General features: G+C 38.6%; 1 protein-coding gene across 5 annotated transcripts in view; it reads right to left on the bottom strand.

Moving 5' to 3' along the window:
• The window catches only part of raph1a (Ras association (RalGDS/AF-6) and pleckstrin homology domains 1a), a 176,300-nt gene extending 164,985 nt beyond the window's left edge, over positions 1-11,315 (bottom strand). For 3 of the 5 annotated variants that reach the window (XM_043693154.1, XM_043693155.1, XM_043693159.1), the window contains exon 1: positions 11,058-11,260. The gene's annotated coding sequence lies outside the window, so the exon portion shown is untranslated. Of the gene's footprint in view, positions 1-11,057 lie in introns of all 5 variants that reach the window. The other 2 variants (XM_043693158.1, XM_043693156.1) reach the window with 2 other exon arrangements.
• Positions 11,316-17,159: the final 5,844 nt, after the last annotated feature.

Raw genomic sequence — 17,159 nt, 5'->3', positions numbered from 1 at the left:
CAAAGACTATGTCTCACAATTAAGAAAATGCCAGTGCCAATTGCTCTGAAAGCCCAGACAGGACTGCAGAACTGTTTATGCAACTACAGGAGCATGTGGCTATAAAATTACCTTGATGGTACAGAGTTATCTGGGGTGAGAAATACTGGAAGAAATTGAGTCATCAAGTTCAAGAAATGTCCTAAAGAGTTCAATATACCCAGCAATGCATAATTTAGTACTGAATATACATAGAAGATTAAGGATATGTACTCTATCAGAAGGGAGGAGCTGCAGCAAGCAGACATGCTATCCAATTTAACATGGCTAATCAATACTTCATACTGCAAAGAAAGACAGCAGCCAATGTTAGGCAGCAGATACATCTCACCAAACTGCTGAATACAGGGATCAAACCTTAGCAGGCAGTTCAAGAGAATTACCGCATTGGAAGAGAAAATTAAAACTGCTGAGAAACCATTGAGAGTTGAAGTGCTTCAATAAATAACTTTCACAACATGCAGAAGTGCTTTTAGCTGACAACGCTGCCAGAAAAATTATATTTCAATGTTTACACCACACAGCACCAGAACTAAAGTAACTTATATTCACCTAGAAAAATGCAACCCAATCTATCTTTCTAAATTACATCACCAGATCGGTCTGAACTGCAAACTTATTATCAAACTTCTATTAAGATCATATTAACAAAGACTTCAGTAGTTTTGATGATTAATAAATTATATGAATGCTCCTAAAAATTTATTAAAGGAAGAGACACAAGAGACGACATTAATCCAAGGTACCACTGCACATTTCCAGTAGATGTGAGAATATCAGAGACAATCTTTCAAGATGCATTCTATTTAGTTGCTGCTAGAATTCTCCAGAGTGCCAGTAGTCTCTCAGAATGTATGGTAGCTGCTGTAGCTATAATGGGCTTGCAAAGCTGTATCAATCTCATCATTATAGGAAGGAGAACAAGAGATCAGGATACCGAGAACACTGCTTTGTCAACACATATTCCCACCCAATAATAAGTCAAAGGTCACTATCAAGTACCTGCCTTGCTTTCAGCCTTCTAACAATTAAAACAAGCAGAGATATGTATTTGAAAAAATGAATGCTGGAGGTCTCAAATAAAAACAAATTTGTCAACATCCCAAAGAGATGGTTAATATTTTGGCTTGCACCTATCCATTAGAATCCTTGTCAGATTAATGGCTAATTTAGGAAAAGCAAATGGTAGCTCCTTGGAAAGATTTATAAACAGCTTATTGTCTCCTCCCTCATCCCTCCCAAAAATTAACATTAGGAAATAGAAGCTGAAATCATGTTGTGATTAGGACTTTCCTGTTCCCTTTTGGGACAACAAATCAAAAGCTGTGGGCAATCCAGCTCAGGGCATGACAATGCTATGATCATACCCTGTCAAATAGATAAATAGCACACAGAAGTTTAAAGTAACCAAACCCCCAACTTCATTTGCTCACATTTGTTTCAGTTTATATGTGAGCCTTTGGTTGCAATTCCAGGAGACAAAAGGCAGGCGAGCCTCACTGTCCAATTCTAATTTGCAACCATCCCTTTACATCGATACACCTAACTTGGAATACATTTGCAAAAGACAATAGACAATAGGTGCAGGAGTAGGCCATTCTGCCCTTCGAGCTTGCACCACCATTCAATATGATCATGGCTGATCATCCTTAATCAGTATCCTGTTCCTGCCTTATCTGCATAACCCTTGATCCCACTATCCTTGAGAGCTCTATCCAACTCTTTCTTAAATGAATCCAGAGACTGGGCCTCCACTGCCCTCTGGGGCAGAGCATTCCACACAGCCCTGTATTGACATATCCCTGTAACAGCATCAAGATAGTGAGTGCAAAATATTGAAATAAAACTAGCTGGCTTTTCCATTTTCAAACCACAACAGCGGAAGGATTCATAAACAGCTTGATGGAATCTCAACAAACAGCAAGCTAAATCAGGATAAATAGCAAATGTCAATGATTCAGGTGGTCAGCAATGTACAGGCACTGTTTGTTTACTCAGGTCCTCAAAAAAAAGCACAGCCTCAAAATCCACACCCTTCCTCAGTAATCCAGACGCTTAATTCCTGCTGCTGTAAAGGGACTGAATATCAATCTATGTTCTAGGTGGGAATTGCCACCAAAAATCACCCAGCATTTGCATTATTCAATGCTTTGAAGTAGTTGAAAGTGGTATTGACAACATGTGAGGGGAAAAGAAGAGTGTGTCACAAAGTTGACATGTATAAATCAATATAGTTTACCCACGTCAAAAAAAAATTCCAATCCTCCTGCAGACCTCTAAAAGAAATGCAAAGCAAGTTAGAAAGTTATTTCTCAGACTGGGATGATGTAAGGACATTTCACTACCTTCTGCTATGCAATAAGTTACCAATTGGAAAAACCATGGCTCCAACTCATCAATAGTGAACAGTCAAGATTATCAGATAATTCAAAACCTCACTTATCAATTATACAGGTAGCAATTTCTCATATTTAAGCATCTGATCTTTTTCTGTTCCTCTATCTATCTATGCTCTCAAAATTCAAGGCATTTCGAGCAGAGATGGGAAACATTACTCTTAAGTGCTCACCACGGAACAACAGTACCTCATTAAGCAGCTGTATCACGTATTCAGATTCATGCCCAGAAAGGTGCTTTCCTCAATTTGCAGCAAAAGAGTTAAGTAAAAGGCCCCAGCAGGCCACTGGCAGATGCAGGGAGAATTCAAACACAGATTTCAAATGAACAGCAAAGTATAATCTCAAGCCTCATTCATACCGTGCAAAATCAATTCAAACAAGTTCATTTTCTGCCTTGGTTGATGGCCCAAATAATGTATTTAAAAATAATGTCAACACAATAATTTGACACGTAGATGCTTATCATGAACAGAAAGAGGACTTACAGCTATTGTCTGTCCTATCGGAGGTAAGTTTCTGATTATGTCCTCATAGCCATGTGCAGAGAGAGCTTTACTTTGTATAAATACTCCTGAAGTCAAGTCTGCAAGTGACAACAATGCCATGAAGATTCTTTACAGAAAAGCGACTGGCACTAAAAAATTCTGATGTAGAAAAAACAGTGGCAACCTCAAAGTGAATTTGACAGACTTCACCAAAGCTAGTCCACAGTAAATAATTCAGAAGTGTTCATTCCAACATATTCTTTACTTCTGCCTGGCAGGTGGTGGAAAAGCTGATCCACCCAAACACTCAAGCATTTACCATGGTACATGTCAAGAATATATTGGAATACTGTCCACTCGCATGCACAGGCACTGCTGAAAAACAAAAAGGAAGCTCAACACCATTAAAAAGGATAAAAGCAGTCTGCTTGATCAACATTTCACCTTACGAGAGTCAGTCAGCACCATGCAGCACTGCAGTCATTTTCTTCACGCCAGTTTATATTTCTTACATATGTATGTATTATAAAAGGACTGTGGTGTTCTCTTCCACAGACAGGCGATAAAAACAGATGAAGTTATTAATTTCATTTTAATTAAATATAAAATGATTAATTTCCTAAGTGAGTTTGAGTAGTGTAATTCTCAATTACAGTATTTAAAAAGACTTTTGGGCAATGCAATTCATCAAGCTTTAAAAGTTTCTTGCCAAGTCAAATAATTTAAACCACTAGTTTAACTACAGTTGAAATGAAGAAGAAAATAAATTACAGATTCTTATATCACCTTCAAATTCCATGTTTTCTTTTCTTATTGTAAAGTCTTCATATCGACTATTTGACTTCATTCACTCCATTGTCTTAATAGAGGGTAAACATAGCATATGATCTGGTATGCCACTCAAGCTATGACACAGTCACTGATGATAAATAATGAGGCAGCAATTGCAAAAGGTGTCAAGGCCATGGAGAAGACGACAACTTATTTGGAAGTTCAGTCATGAAAGACTTTAGCTATGAAGAGAAAGTAGAAAAAAAGACAGCTCTTTTTCATGATTCCAGGCAAGGTTAAAAGACTTTACAGAGCTGATTGAAAATTATGAGGAGATTTGATAAAGTACAGGAAAAACTATTTCCACTGATTTGCATTGCTAAGTAGAGGGAATCATTTAAAAGTTCATTGTGAAATAAAGAAAAAGGCAAAAGATGAATGTTTACATGTTAGACTACATAACGTGCTGGTGGAAATAGTACAGAAAGAATAAATTGTTATTGATTTTAAATTGAGAGGATTAGAAAGGTGTTTCTATTTTGCTAAAGGACCGGGAAAGTACCAAGTCAATTGCTCTCTTGAACAGGCATAGAGTGATGTATTGAGTGGTTTCGGTGTGCTTCAAAAAAGTTCATGATACAAAACTTTTACTTATCTAATAGCACTAAATACAAGTTAGTTGCTATTTGAGTATCACGTGTGTAACTGATTTTTCATGCATAAACAAGATGGCGAATATTATGAAGTTAGCTGAATCTTGCTAATCAGAGCCAAGTCCTTGTTCACCCGATATGAAAATCACAATACCAGGTTATAGTCCAACAGGTTTATTTGTAAACACTAGCTTTTGGAGCGCTGCTCCTTCATCAGGTAGCTGTGGAACAGGACCATAAGACTCACAATTTAATCGCAAAAGATGACAATGTCATGCACCTGAAATGATGTATTGAACAAACCTAGATTGCCGTTAAGTCTTTCATCTTTTAGAATGGGTTGCAGGTTTCGGTTCATTAGTATGTAAATCCCGGAACTTCTTTTAAATCTAATTAGCAAGATAACTTAAGGTTTTATATACAAAAAATGGTGACATCTCAGCTCAGACAATGCATCTGAGCTGAGATGTCACCTTTTTGTTCTAAAACCTTAAGCTATCTCGTGAATTTGACTTAAAAGAAGTTCTGGGATTTACATATTAATGAACCGAAACCTGCAACCCATTCTAAAAGATGAAAGACTTAACGGCAATCTAGGTTTGTTCAATATATAATTGCAGGTGCATGACACTGTGATCTTTTGCGGTAAATTCTGAGTCCTATGGTCCTACTCCACAGCTAGGAGCAATGAAGAAGCAGTGCTCCGAAAGCTAGTGCTTACAAATAAACCTGTTGAACTATAACCTGGTGTTGTGTGATTTTTAAACTTTGTCCACCCCAGTCCAATAGCAGGTCCTCCACATCATGGCACCCAAACTGACACAAGTATTGTCCAGTAGGAAACAACACCGTTAATATTCAGATACAAAAAGTCTGGTTACTTTACATCTTTCAATCATGGTTGTCTCAGACAGGTGGCTGAAGTCAGTAGAAACTGGGCATCACACCTGGGATCTGGATCTTCTTAATCACAGCTGTATGGGATAGTTCAAAAGGTTAAGTTCCTATCAAGCTAGTTTTCAATCAACCAAAAAGATCAACATTCATTTTTTTTTTAAGTGGTTATCCTCAGACTGGATGTCTCCAGTCTTGAAATCCATAACTAAACCTTTGGTATGCTATAATCGTCTGCCATACGCTTGTATCTAACATGTTGAGTACCTATCTATTGGTTCATTAGGACAAGGATTATCTCACATTATACTTTAGGAATTGAAACCAGCATTATTCCAAAATTTCTGAAATATAGTCACATAGAAAACCTGAAGATCCTGTACTTCAGTGGCAACACAGCAGAGAGTTTCATAACATACTGTTGTTTTACTGAAGATATTACTGACGTTGTGAACAAGAAAATCAACACCAGCATATAGGTAGGAAAACAGCAAAACAAAACAGATTCAGGGGTGTTTGGAATTTAAGATGACTGAGCCAATATATACCAGATGCATTTACAATGTATGTAGATAACTGTTCAGCCAACTCTTTTGAGTCGAGTTATGAAGGTGCTTTAATTCTCACTTTGATGGCAGTAAGTCATATAACATTGCGTTCTTCTGCTGTCAATGCTTCCAGATTCCTCCCAAACTATTTTCCTTCAGATGCTAAATTTTAATGCTCTTTCTCCTGAAAATATAATGAGGCTACAGCTCCTCTCAAAAGCGTGCTTTGAGAAGTCGACAGAATAGAGTGATGGGACTGGATTAGTAGACTATAGGACTCCACTAAGCCCAGAGTACATGAACTCATACACCATCACAGCAGAAACTGAGTTAAGATTTTTTTAAAATGTGGAAACAACATAGTGGGTTCAGCAAAAGTGACCATGAAGTTTGTCATAACACGACCAACTGGTTCGTTTGTGTCGATGAGGAAAAGAAAACTCTATCCTGGCCTATCCTGACTTCAGTCCTCACATCAACAAGGTTGACTTTTCACTGGCCTTTGAAGTGGAACAGAAAGCTACTTGGTTGTATCATGATATAAGAAACATCACCTTCTCGGGGTCAATGAAAATCGATTATAGATGCTGGCCGTGCATCCCTAGAAAGACTAGGGAAGAGGAAAATGGGGGAAAAACTGAAATGAAGAACTTAAATGGAAACCTATAACAAAAAAAATCACCAAACTGTAAATTTAAACTATTTTTAAATTTAAAATACTCGATCACTTGAGGAGTTCATAGAAACAGCATCATAATGTAAAACAGGAGTGAAATCATAGCTCATACAAAATTTCTCAAAGGGCTTTTTCAAAATCTCTTGGAAACTTTTTCTGGGAAACTTGGAAGGAAAGTTACAAAAGCTGCCTGTAGTAGAATTTTCAAATGCAGCAATATTCACTCAACAACAAGAATGAGACATTTGGGATCGGAAATGAGAAAGATAGCTCATTCTGCAAATAATTTTCTTGCCTCAAGAATGAAAGTAAATCTATTGCACTGATCACAGGGAAAGAAATAATGGAGAAATTGCAATCGCTGACCCAAAACTATTGCTCAGCTATCACTTTTTCCTAAGGTTAGATTTATGTCTTTAACAAATTTGCCAAGAAAACCAAGTTGGTATTAAACACTTAAAAGGTTCGAAACTACTTTGATATTAGAAATCTTTTGTCTACCATATCAGTTACTTCCAATTTATTTCTGGTCAACTGAGCAACCAAACTGAAATTATGTGATATCCATGCAAGATTCCACTTGGGAGTGACCAAATCATTACATACAATGAAGTTTTTAGAAACATTTACAGTACACACCAATATTAGCCAACTGGGAAAACGTATAGAGATGGTTCAGTTTTTCAAATTACGACTTAAGTTAGTGCCTGGTCAATGGCCTGAATGTATTACTAAATTTCTTCTGTCAATTTTAAATTCAATTCAGTGATAAAAATATTGTGCTTTGTTGTGGTTCTGTTCGCCGAGCTGGAAGTTTTTGTTGCAAACGTTTCGTCCCCTGGCTAGGCGACATCATCAGTGCTTGGGAGCCTCCTGCGAAGCGCTTCTTTGATGTTTCCTCCGTGTTTATAGTGGTCTGTCCCTGCCGCCTCTGGTTGTCAGTTTCAGCTGTCCGCTGTAGTGGTTGGTATATTGGGTCCAGGTCGATGTGTTTGTTGATGGAGTTTGTGGATGAATGCCATGCCTCTAGGAATTCCCTGGCTGTTCTCTGTCTGGCTTGCCCTATGATAGTAGTGTTGTCCCAGTCGAACACACACGCAGACAACAAGCAACATGAATTCGCTGAAACTGACAACCGGAAGCGGCAGGGACAGACCACTATAAACACCGGAGGAAACATCAAAGAAGCGCTTCGCAGGAGGCTCCCAAGCACTGATGATGTCGCCCAGCCAGGGGACGAAACGTTTGCAACAAAAACTTCCAGCTCGGCGAACAGAACCACAGCAACAAGCACCCGAGCTACAAATCTTCTCACAAACTTTGAATATTGTGCTTTACTCAAAGCAAGAAAATTACAGGAGACTAAATCGAGCATGAAGGATAGTTGGAATCAAAGAAGTTACAATCAGATTCACAGGATTTAAATTGAAGCTATCTGCTTGCCCTTTTGCCTATATAGTTCCTTATTGCTAACCGATCCAATTTTAAATGTTATAATTTTTGCTTTCTACCATCTTTTATAGATAGAAGTATTAACATAGTAAGCAATACCTTCAAAGCCAAATGAAACAAAAGCACTTTGTTTGATATATTGCTCCTAACTTGAAACTGATTATTTACGTTTCTGGCAACCTGAAAATGTAAGCTTATTGAACAGCATCACAACTGATTGCCTGCAGCCTATATAGGCTACTTCTTCACAAGGAAACACAACTCACACTCATAAATGGAATGGGTGATAGTTAGAAATCCTTGACTGCATGTGAAATCAGATAAAAAGAAATTTTTCAATCACCTAATTAGTGCAGTGAGGGAAAACAAGTGCCCAAAACCCACCACTGGTGAGATATCAGTTCAAGTACAATATAGCTCAGGCCACCACATGTCAGGATGGATGTCAAGATTTTGAAGAGGATGCAGTTAACATTTACCACAATGACTCAATGATGAGGGATTTCAGTTATGTGGTGAGACGGAAGAGATACTGGGCTTATTATCCTTAGTGTGCATAAGATTAATCAGCAATTTACCGGAAGTGTTCACAATTACAATAGATAGAAAGAAGAAAGGCAATTGTGATAACCAAAGCCTTCCAGACTGCAGACCTTTTCTTTTGATATTTCTAACCTCATTCCTTTCACTGTTTTTGCATTGGCACTTCTCTCGCTTTTTCCAGTTCTGACATTCACCAATTTGAAAATATTAACTCGGTTCTGGTTCAAGTGTCTATAGAGGAAAAAAAAACATTTTCCAACATTTTCTTTTGTATCAGATTTCCAGCACCAGCAATATTTTACATGGAAATAAAATCCCGCTATTCAGTCCTGTAACACTTAAACCTCTGCATTTTAAAAATTCATTATTGGGATATGGGCATCAGCTGGCTGTACCAGCATTTATTGTATATCTATAATTGCCCTTGAGAAGGGGTTGGTGAGTTGCAGTCTACTTGGTTTAGGATTATAGGTACAACAGTTATGTTAGGAAGGACATTCCAGAATTTTATTAAGTAGCAACATAAATGTGTGACCAAATGTTCACAAAACTGAAATGGAAGTGCATACACACATGCACTGAGTGCTGTGCAAGTCCATCCAAACTAAAGTTTGTGTCTGGAGAGTATATTTTGAGTTGATGTGAAATATGGATTGTCACTAATTAGTGATAAAGCTGGAAGCAATTAAAATAATTAAGAGAACCATGCCAAAAGTATCTTGGCACTTTAAAGGATATTGGCTTAAGTGAAATACTATTTAATTTTTTGACATTAAAATGTTTAAACAAGTACTGTGAAAATGCTGTCTAAGGCTCTCTGTAAAAAGGAGAATAATGGGTTACATTTAAGTCCAGTTTACTTGAAAAGCAGAATATTGTAGACAATGGAAACCAGAAATAAAAATAATAAAATGCTGGATACACTGAGCAGACATGGCAGCATCGGTAGAAACAGAAACAGAGTTAACTTTCTGTTTAATGATATTCATCAGAACTGAGAAAAGTTGGAAATGTCACTGGCTTGTTCTTGATTGGAATAGAACCTACTTATGTTACAAGTTCCTCCTGTAAATCTTCACATGACTGAACCAATTCTCATCTTGCCAATTTTTGGATAGGGAGGGCAGGATATCCCATGAGTGAGATCCAGACTACAGGAACCACTTCCTTTCCTGCCTCTAAGGCATTTGGACTGAAAATGTGATGACACGTGATGAAAAGATTGTCAATCTGAACAACTAGGAGCAAGCTTCTCACAGTTCGTTGACAAATTCTGTTGACCATCAAGAGAACATCAGAGAGTCTTTGTCATGTACTGTTTGTCCTCTCCTGAAATCCTAGTCTTTTGAGAGTTCACAAAACAGGACATGGGAAAGGTGCTCTTCAGCCATCTGGACACAGTATCCAGTTGTTTTTGCAGGACATCTCTGCAGGGGTTCCGTAGAGGAGAGTTCTTGGCCCGAACCATCTTTAGATGCTTCACCAATGACCACCTTCCATCGTAAGGTTAGAAGTGAGGATGATCATGGATGATTGTGAATGGTGCTGAATATTGTGCAATTCATCAGATTCTTAAACAGTCCATGTGAAAATGCATCATTTATACAAGAGTAGACAGGCAGGAGGCTGGAAAAACACAGCAAGCCAGACAACATCAGGTGGTGTTGAAGTCGATGTTTCTGGTGTAACCCTTCTTCATTTATACAAATATCCAGGCCTGGGTTGACAAGTGGCAAACATTTGCACCACATAAGTACCAGGAAATTACCATCTGCCACAAGAAAACCTAACCATGAGCCCTTGCCATTCAATGGCACCACTGAATTCCCCATAATCAACTCAAAAACTGACCAAGGTTCGTAACATAAATAGTGTGGCTACAACAGCAAGTCAGAGGTAGGAATCCTGAAGCAGGTAACGGATTTCCTGATTCCCTGAAGTCTGTCCATCATTTACAAGGTGCAAGTCTGAAGTGTGATGGAAAAGTCATTTGCCTGGATGAGTGCAGCCCCAAAAACACTCAAAGCTTGACACCATCCAGGACAATGCAATCCACTGGACTGCCATGATGTGGAGGTGCTGGTGTTAGACTGGTGTGAACAGAGTCAGGAAGTCACATAACACAGCGTTATAATCCAACAAGTTTATTTGAAATCAAATGTTTTCACAGCGCTGCTCCTTCGTCAAGTGAAGACTTCAGACTTTGCCCACTGGCTTGGCACACAGCACAAACATTCACTCACAAGAGGAATTGTAAAGGACCTAGCATGGCAAAAATTCATCAAACCTACATACACAGCACTTTCCAAACCAATAACCACTACAATCTAGGTTGTCAAGGGCAGAAAATACATGAAAACATTACCGGTTGCAAGTTTACCTCCAAGCCACTCACTATCATGACTGGGAAATATAATGTCATTCCTTCAGTGTCACTGGGTCAAAATTTGGGAACTCTCTCTCAAGTGACATGCAGATCTAACCACACAAAATGAACAGCAGTGGTTCAAGAAGACATCCCACCACCACCTTCTCAAGATCAACTAGGGACTGAATTTGGCAATAACATCTCATGAGTGTATTTTTAAAAGATTTACCTGAATACTTGCAGGAATGGCTAGAGTGCTAACACTTGGTTGAAAGTTCGAATATTCAATGTGGAGAATGTGACAAAAGCGTTGCTGGTGGAATTTCTCTAGTGCTCTCCTGTCACGGATACTCAATCCAGGTCTCACTGCAGCGACAGCAATGGCTCTGTACACTAGGGCATTTGTATCAGGATATAAAGTAATTTGTAAGCCTAGGGAACAAGGAATGAGTAAGAAATAGAAGACAAAAGGAATACTTGAATATTGCTTTACCAACTTTTTACCATTTGTTGTAACCTAAACAAGTTTTTTAAAAAAATGCACTACAGACAAATAATTAATTCAGAGCACTGTAATCAACAGTAGAAATTTTCTGCAAATGCCTAGGAACTCAGACAGCACCTGTGAAAAAAAAAAGAGGTCAACGTTTTAAGTGTCAAGTTCCATTCTTTAGCCTTTTCTTCTTTTGTTTTTAGATTTCTAACTTGCCTTATGGGGTTGCATTTTGAGAGATTATGGACAGGCACCCACAATTCCAAAAGTGTTGCCTATAAGAGTCTGTGAGCAAAACCATCCATAATATGAAAACAGGCAATGGTGAGGCAAGATGTGAGAATTGTTAACTGTCCACTTTCTTTGTGGAAGAGTACATTCTTGTTGTACTATACTCCAGTTCTCAAGTACAATAGAATAGTGCGCAAAACTGTTCACGTTAAATGGCTCATTACTATTGCTCACAATAATAGTGTACAGCATCTGCCTAGGTCTGCGAAATTGCTCACCACCTGGGGTAGCATCGTGGCTCAGTGGTTTGCACTACCACCTCACAGCACCAGCAACCCGGGTTCAATTCCATCCTCAGCTGACTGTGTGAAGTTTGCACATTCTCCCCATCTCTGCGTGGATTTCCGCTGGGTGCTCTGGTTTCTCCCACAGTCCAAAGATGCTTGTGTTAGATGGATTGGTTATGATAAATTACCCTGAGTGTCCAGGGATATGCAGGCTAAGTGGATTAGCCATGGGAAATACAGGGTTACAGGGATAAGGCAGGAGAGTAGGTCTGGGTGGAATACTGTTCAGAGGGTCAGTGTGGACTTGATGGGTCAAATAGCCTGCTTCTACACTGTAGAGATTCTACTGTCAATCACAAAAAACTTTTGTATTTATAACACATTTAGCTTTAAATTGTGATACTGAAACTATTTCAGCTGTTTGGCCATTTAGCTAGCCAACAACTGTGTGCACAAAGAAGCTTAAAGTAGCAGGTTTTAACACCATAATATAGCAGAAAAATGGGGAGGGCAGCTATTGGTTGTATTGATCAATTCTGCTTGGTGTAACAATCAAATTTGAATCAAACTAAGATGCATTTAAGATTGAATTCACACTATCGGCAACTGGGCAGCCATTTTTTTTTAATTTTAAGGCAATGCCAGTCTTCCACCTGAGGGTTCAGACTTAAATTGTAAAGAAAAGACCGTGTCTTCAACATATTGCATTCAACACTGGATGTATTAAGACTCAAAGTCTAATGCTGTTCTTGTCCAACACATACACTTCAACTTGCCAGGTCAAGTGCTCAAACACAATGAACACTCTTTCTCACTCAAAGCTTATGTCTAGCTCAGACAAAAATTCATGAATCTAAGAAGATTTACTTATCAAGACAATCATTTTATGAACAGAATTGTAACCCTCTCATTCCATCCCCCACTCTTTAATACAACACAATACACAAGTGGTATTTTAACACATTATACTGTAGAGCTATTTGGCTGAATGAATCAGTGAAATGTTTAAGTCAAAAGCCACAGATGAAACTGATTACTACCATGACACTCAGTGCCAGAATCAGTTAGTCTTCAGTATTCTTCAGAGCATTGCATAACAGGAAAGCGGAGTGCACCAGGGGGCACCCCCAACTAAAGCATGCAGCAATAAAACAAATTGACGTCATTCTGATGCCACTACAATCTAATCTGTTTCTTTAGATGGAGCCTGCTATACCACAAATCAATGCTACTGCTAAAATGCATCACGCATATAATACTATCAAGAATATTAGGTCTCTCATAAAATATGAACCTCAAACAAAAAGTTGATCCAAGGTTAAGGAAAGTTGGAAAGAAGAGTGACAAAAAAAAAGCAAATGTGACTACATTTCAGCTAAATTTATCAACTTAACTCGGTTCCTTCCTGCTTAGACAGGAAATACCACTTAATTATAAGCAAAAGGATAAATATTCTGTACATGGAATGTTAAAAATCTTAGTGCAGTTTTTCTCTCATTTGTTTTCCGACAGCCCTCTGTAAAGAAGGGCTCCAGAGTCTGGTTAGTGCCTAATTTCTTCACTCACGGTTACTGTTCAGGACTTCATCTGCAGGCATTTGTCTGTATGGAACAAAGACAAAGTCAAACTCAGTCTCATTCTCACACATCACTTACCTTCAACTCAAACTGTCAAGAGGAACAAAAATACTTAATCAATTTTGCCTCTTCTACAGTCAAATCAGGGATCAAACATTGCCATCCTCAACACCACCCTGCTAACACTGGCTAACCTTTCAACCATGAACCAGTTGGCACCAATTCCACCTGCATTGGAATGCTCGGACTCCAGGAACATAGCACGACAGTAGATGCCATCTTTCAGATATGACATTTAATGAAGACCCTGTTTGTTCTGCAAATAGGCAAACAAAAAAATCTCTTGCCACTCTGTCAAGAGAGAGCAGAGGAGTTATCGCCAGTTTTCTGGTCAGTCCTTGATCACAGAAACAGAGTACTGATCATAAAATACGACAAACGGCTGAGGATCCTAGGTTTGTATTCAGAGTTTAGAATATTGAGGGGAGATCTAATAGAAACTTATAAGGTAATGCATGGCTTAGAAAGGGTGGACACTGGGAAATTGTTTCCGTCAGGCGAGGATACGAAGACTCGTGAGCACAGCCTTAGAATTAGAGGGGATCAATTTAGAACAGAGGAGACATTTCTTCAGCCAGAGTGTGGTGGGCTTGTGGAATTCACTGCCATGGAGCACAGTGGAGACCGGGACATTAAATGTTTTCAAGGCAGAGATTGATAAATTCTTAATTTCGCAAGGAATTAAGGGATATGGGGTAAGCAGCATTGAAATGGCCATCAACCATGATTGAATGGTGGAGTGGACTTGATTGGCCGACTAGCCTTACTTCCACTCCTATTTCTTTATGGTCTTATAACTGTATTCCTGTTTGTGGAAGAATGCAATGTGCAAATTGGCTGCTGTATTTTCCCACACAATAACCATTACTTAATAGACTACAAAGTACTTTGGGACATCTGGAGATTGTTTATTTAGCCTTTTTCACATAACTATCTCCTGCTTTCTAAATGCAATACAGATTAGCACTTTCTTGGTGTGCCACTCCTTATCCTCAATCTTGACATACTGAGTTTAAGTGCTGACACTCATTTGACAGATTCTGAGATGGTTATCAATCCAATACATGATCTGTAGATTTTGCAACATGTATGTGCTTCAAGAGTTGGGTAGATGGGCTATTTAGAAGAAGTTTGTGCCTCTCCAATGCCTCTGCCTGTTCTGCACAAAGCCTTGGAGATGGTGAGGACTGCAGATGTTGGAAATTCAAAGTTGGTAAAATGTGGAGCTGGAAAAAAGCACAGCAGGTCAAGCAGTATCAAAAGGGGCAGGAGACCCTTGAAGTGTCCTGTACAAAGCCTCTCAAGATGTTCAATGTCTTCCTGAAAGAGCTTTCTCTATTCTGATCGGTTACAAGCAGGGATTTCCATGAGTCAACAGAATATTTAAACTCTTCAGGGATACTTTGAGGATATTCTTAGAATTTTTGTTGAGCTCCTGGAGATCTCCTGCCATGACTCAGACTTCTAAACAGAACAACTGCTTCAGGAGTCTAGTGTTAGGCAAATGAACATGTCCTGTCCAACAGAGCTGATTTTGAACGATTACTGCCTCCACACTGGGTACAATTGTTTAGGAGAAAACGCTGCTGTTGGATCACCTTTCTTGGCACGGAATTTGGAGGATCTTGTGAAGGCACTTAGTAGTACTGATACATTGTTTTGAGATGCCTCTTCTACGTTCTCTAAATCTCTGAAGCATATAGGGTCACTGCTGCCCAGAGAGTAAATTATAACTGTAGTCTCAGAATTGGAATGTTGGTCTTCAAATAATCTTTTCCTCAGTTGACCAAAGGCAGAGTTGGCACATTAAGGCAGTAATGCATTTCGTCATCCATGTCCGCCTTCGTTGACAGCAGGTTCCCAAGAAATGAGAAAAAGTCCACATTTTACCTGTGGAGAAAGTGAGGACTTCAGATGCTAGGGATTAGAATTGAGAGCGTGGTGCTGGAAAAGCACAGCTGGTCAGGCAGCATCCAAGGAGCAGGAGAGAAAAAAAAATTCAACATTTCAGGCATAAGCCCTTCATCATGAAGGGCTTATGCCCGAAACATCGATTCTCTTGCTCTTCGGATGCTGCCTCACTGGCTGTGCTTTTCCAGCACCACATTCATATTTTACCTGTGTCACCCCCCCCACTAAGTCAAATCATAGAGATGGAACACACTTCTGATTTTACCTCAATGTGGAGCCAATGAGGTTTACATAGCCAAATCTCAAAGTCAACAGCTGGAAGTATCTCAAAACACTGAGTTGGTTATACTTCAGATGATAAAGATTAATGTGTGGTAGTGATGAAGAAATTATAATAGTTTTAAAATTTTAGTATTTACTTGGATGGATGGATGGACAGGGTGAAGAAAGGATAAAAATGAGTTGTACACTCCTTTCTTTACAAACAAATTGAAGTGAAATAATTCAGAATAATTTAAAGATAGTCACTCAAAATTGTCAAATACACAGCCTCTCTCCAAAATCTTTCAGGCAACTATAAAAATGCATCACTTACAAGTGAGTTGCCCCCTTCTCATTTGCACATTTCTCTTAAAATTATATAAGTAGCATCAAAAATTAGTGTAAATCACTATTTCCCCCAAAACAATTAAAGGCCCTAAAATTTTCCTAATGCTAATCTGGTCAGCAAGGGCTGTTCTGCAGATATTAAAATTGTTTTTCAAAGCCCAAGAGCTGTGTATACTTGAATGTATGTCCTTTTATATTGTGAAGCCTTGAAAAGGTCAATGCCTTTTAATAATAGAGGGCCCTAACCAAGTTGGGAAATAGCAGACAAGGTCAATAAGGAAGTTGCAATTAGGCGAAGCCTGTGATTTTGAAAATAAATACTTAAAAGGTTGGTCAGCTGGAAGGGTGGGGATGAATTTCGTACTAATCCAGGTGCCAGGAAAGATGAGTCAACATTCAAGAGATTGTGAAATGAGTAATGATCAAAATAAAGGTGAGGATGTGATGAGGAGGAAGAATATGCAAGTCTGAATATTTTGAGCTCAGAAGTAGTGAGAAGAAACTCCAGAGAAGCACGGATATTAATATCAATAAATTCCAGAATATCACCTCTCAGAATGATGTTTTAATTCAAGCATTAGTCACAGTGCTTATTGCATAACTCTATGGATTTCCTGTTTATTCAATTAAGTAGAAGACTCAATGAATTACACTGACACTTTTTACTCCTTCATTTGCCAAGTACTGCACTTGGTTATTCACACAGGAAGGTACATTAATCAGACCATCGAGTCAAAAGCTATCCAGTACAGTTTTTAAAATTTATAAATCTAGAAATAAAAATTCAAAGTCCCCATTCCATCCCAAAGTTAACAATCCAAAATGAAAAGAGAAAGCACAAGTAGTACAGAAATCATAACTTCATTACTGGCTGGCATCTGGAATATTCATGTCGCTGTCTCACAGACAGCCTCCTTCTGCACAGAATTTCTACATAATGATGGAACACAGAAAACGATCACTTGACTTTACAAGTAGGACCAGTAGATAATTAGCTCAATATTTTGAAAAATATTATGAGATTATAAAACATATGCACAGTACCTGCTCATTGCAGCATTAAAACTCCTGCTGGTTAAAATCCTATGGACAACGACAGGAAATTGAGAGGTAACAGAATACTAAATAAATCTCAAAAATAGAGGTCTTGTATCAAATCCAAC

The sequence above is a fragment of the Chiloscyllium plagiosum genome, chromosome 7 (assembly GCF_004010195.1).
Source record: "Chiloscyllium plagiosum isolate BGI_BamShark_2017 chromosome 7, ASM401019v2, whole genome shotgun sequence".
NCBI classification, from domain to species: domain Eukaryota; kingdom Metazoa; phylum Chordata; class Chondrichthyes; order Orectolobiformes; family Hemiscylliidae; genus Chiloscyllium; species Chiloscyllium plagiosum.
The sequence above is the reverse complement of the archived record's forward strand: the minus strand, read 5'-3'. Positions and strand labels throughout refer to the sequence as shown.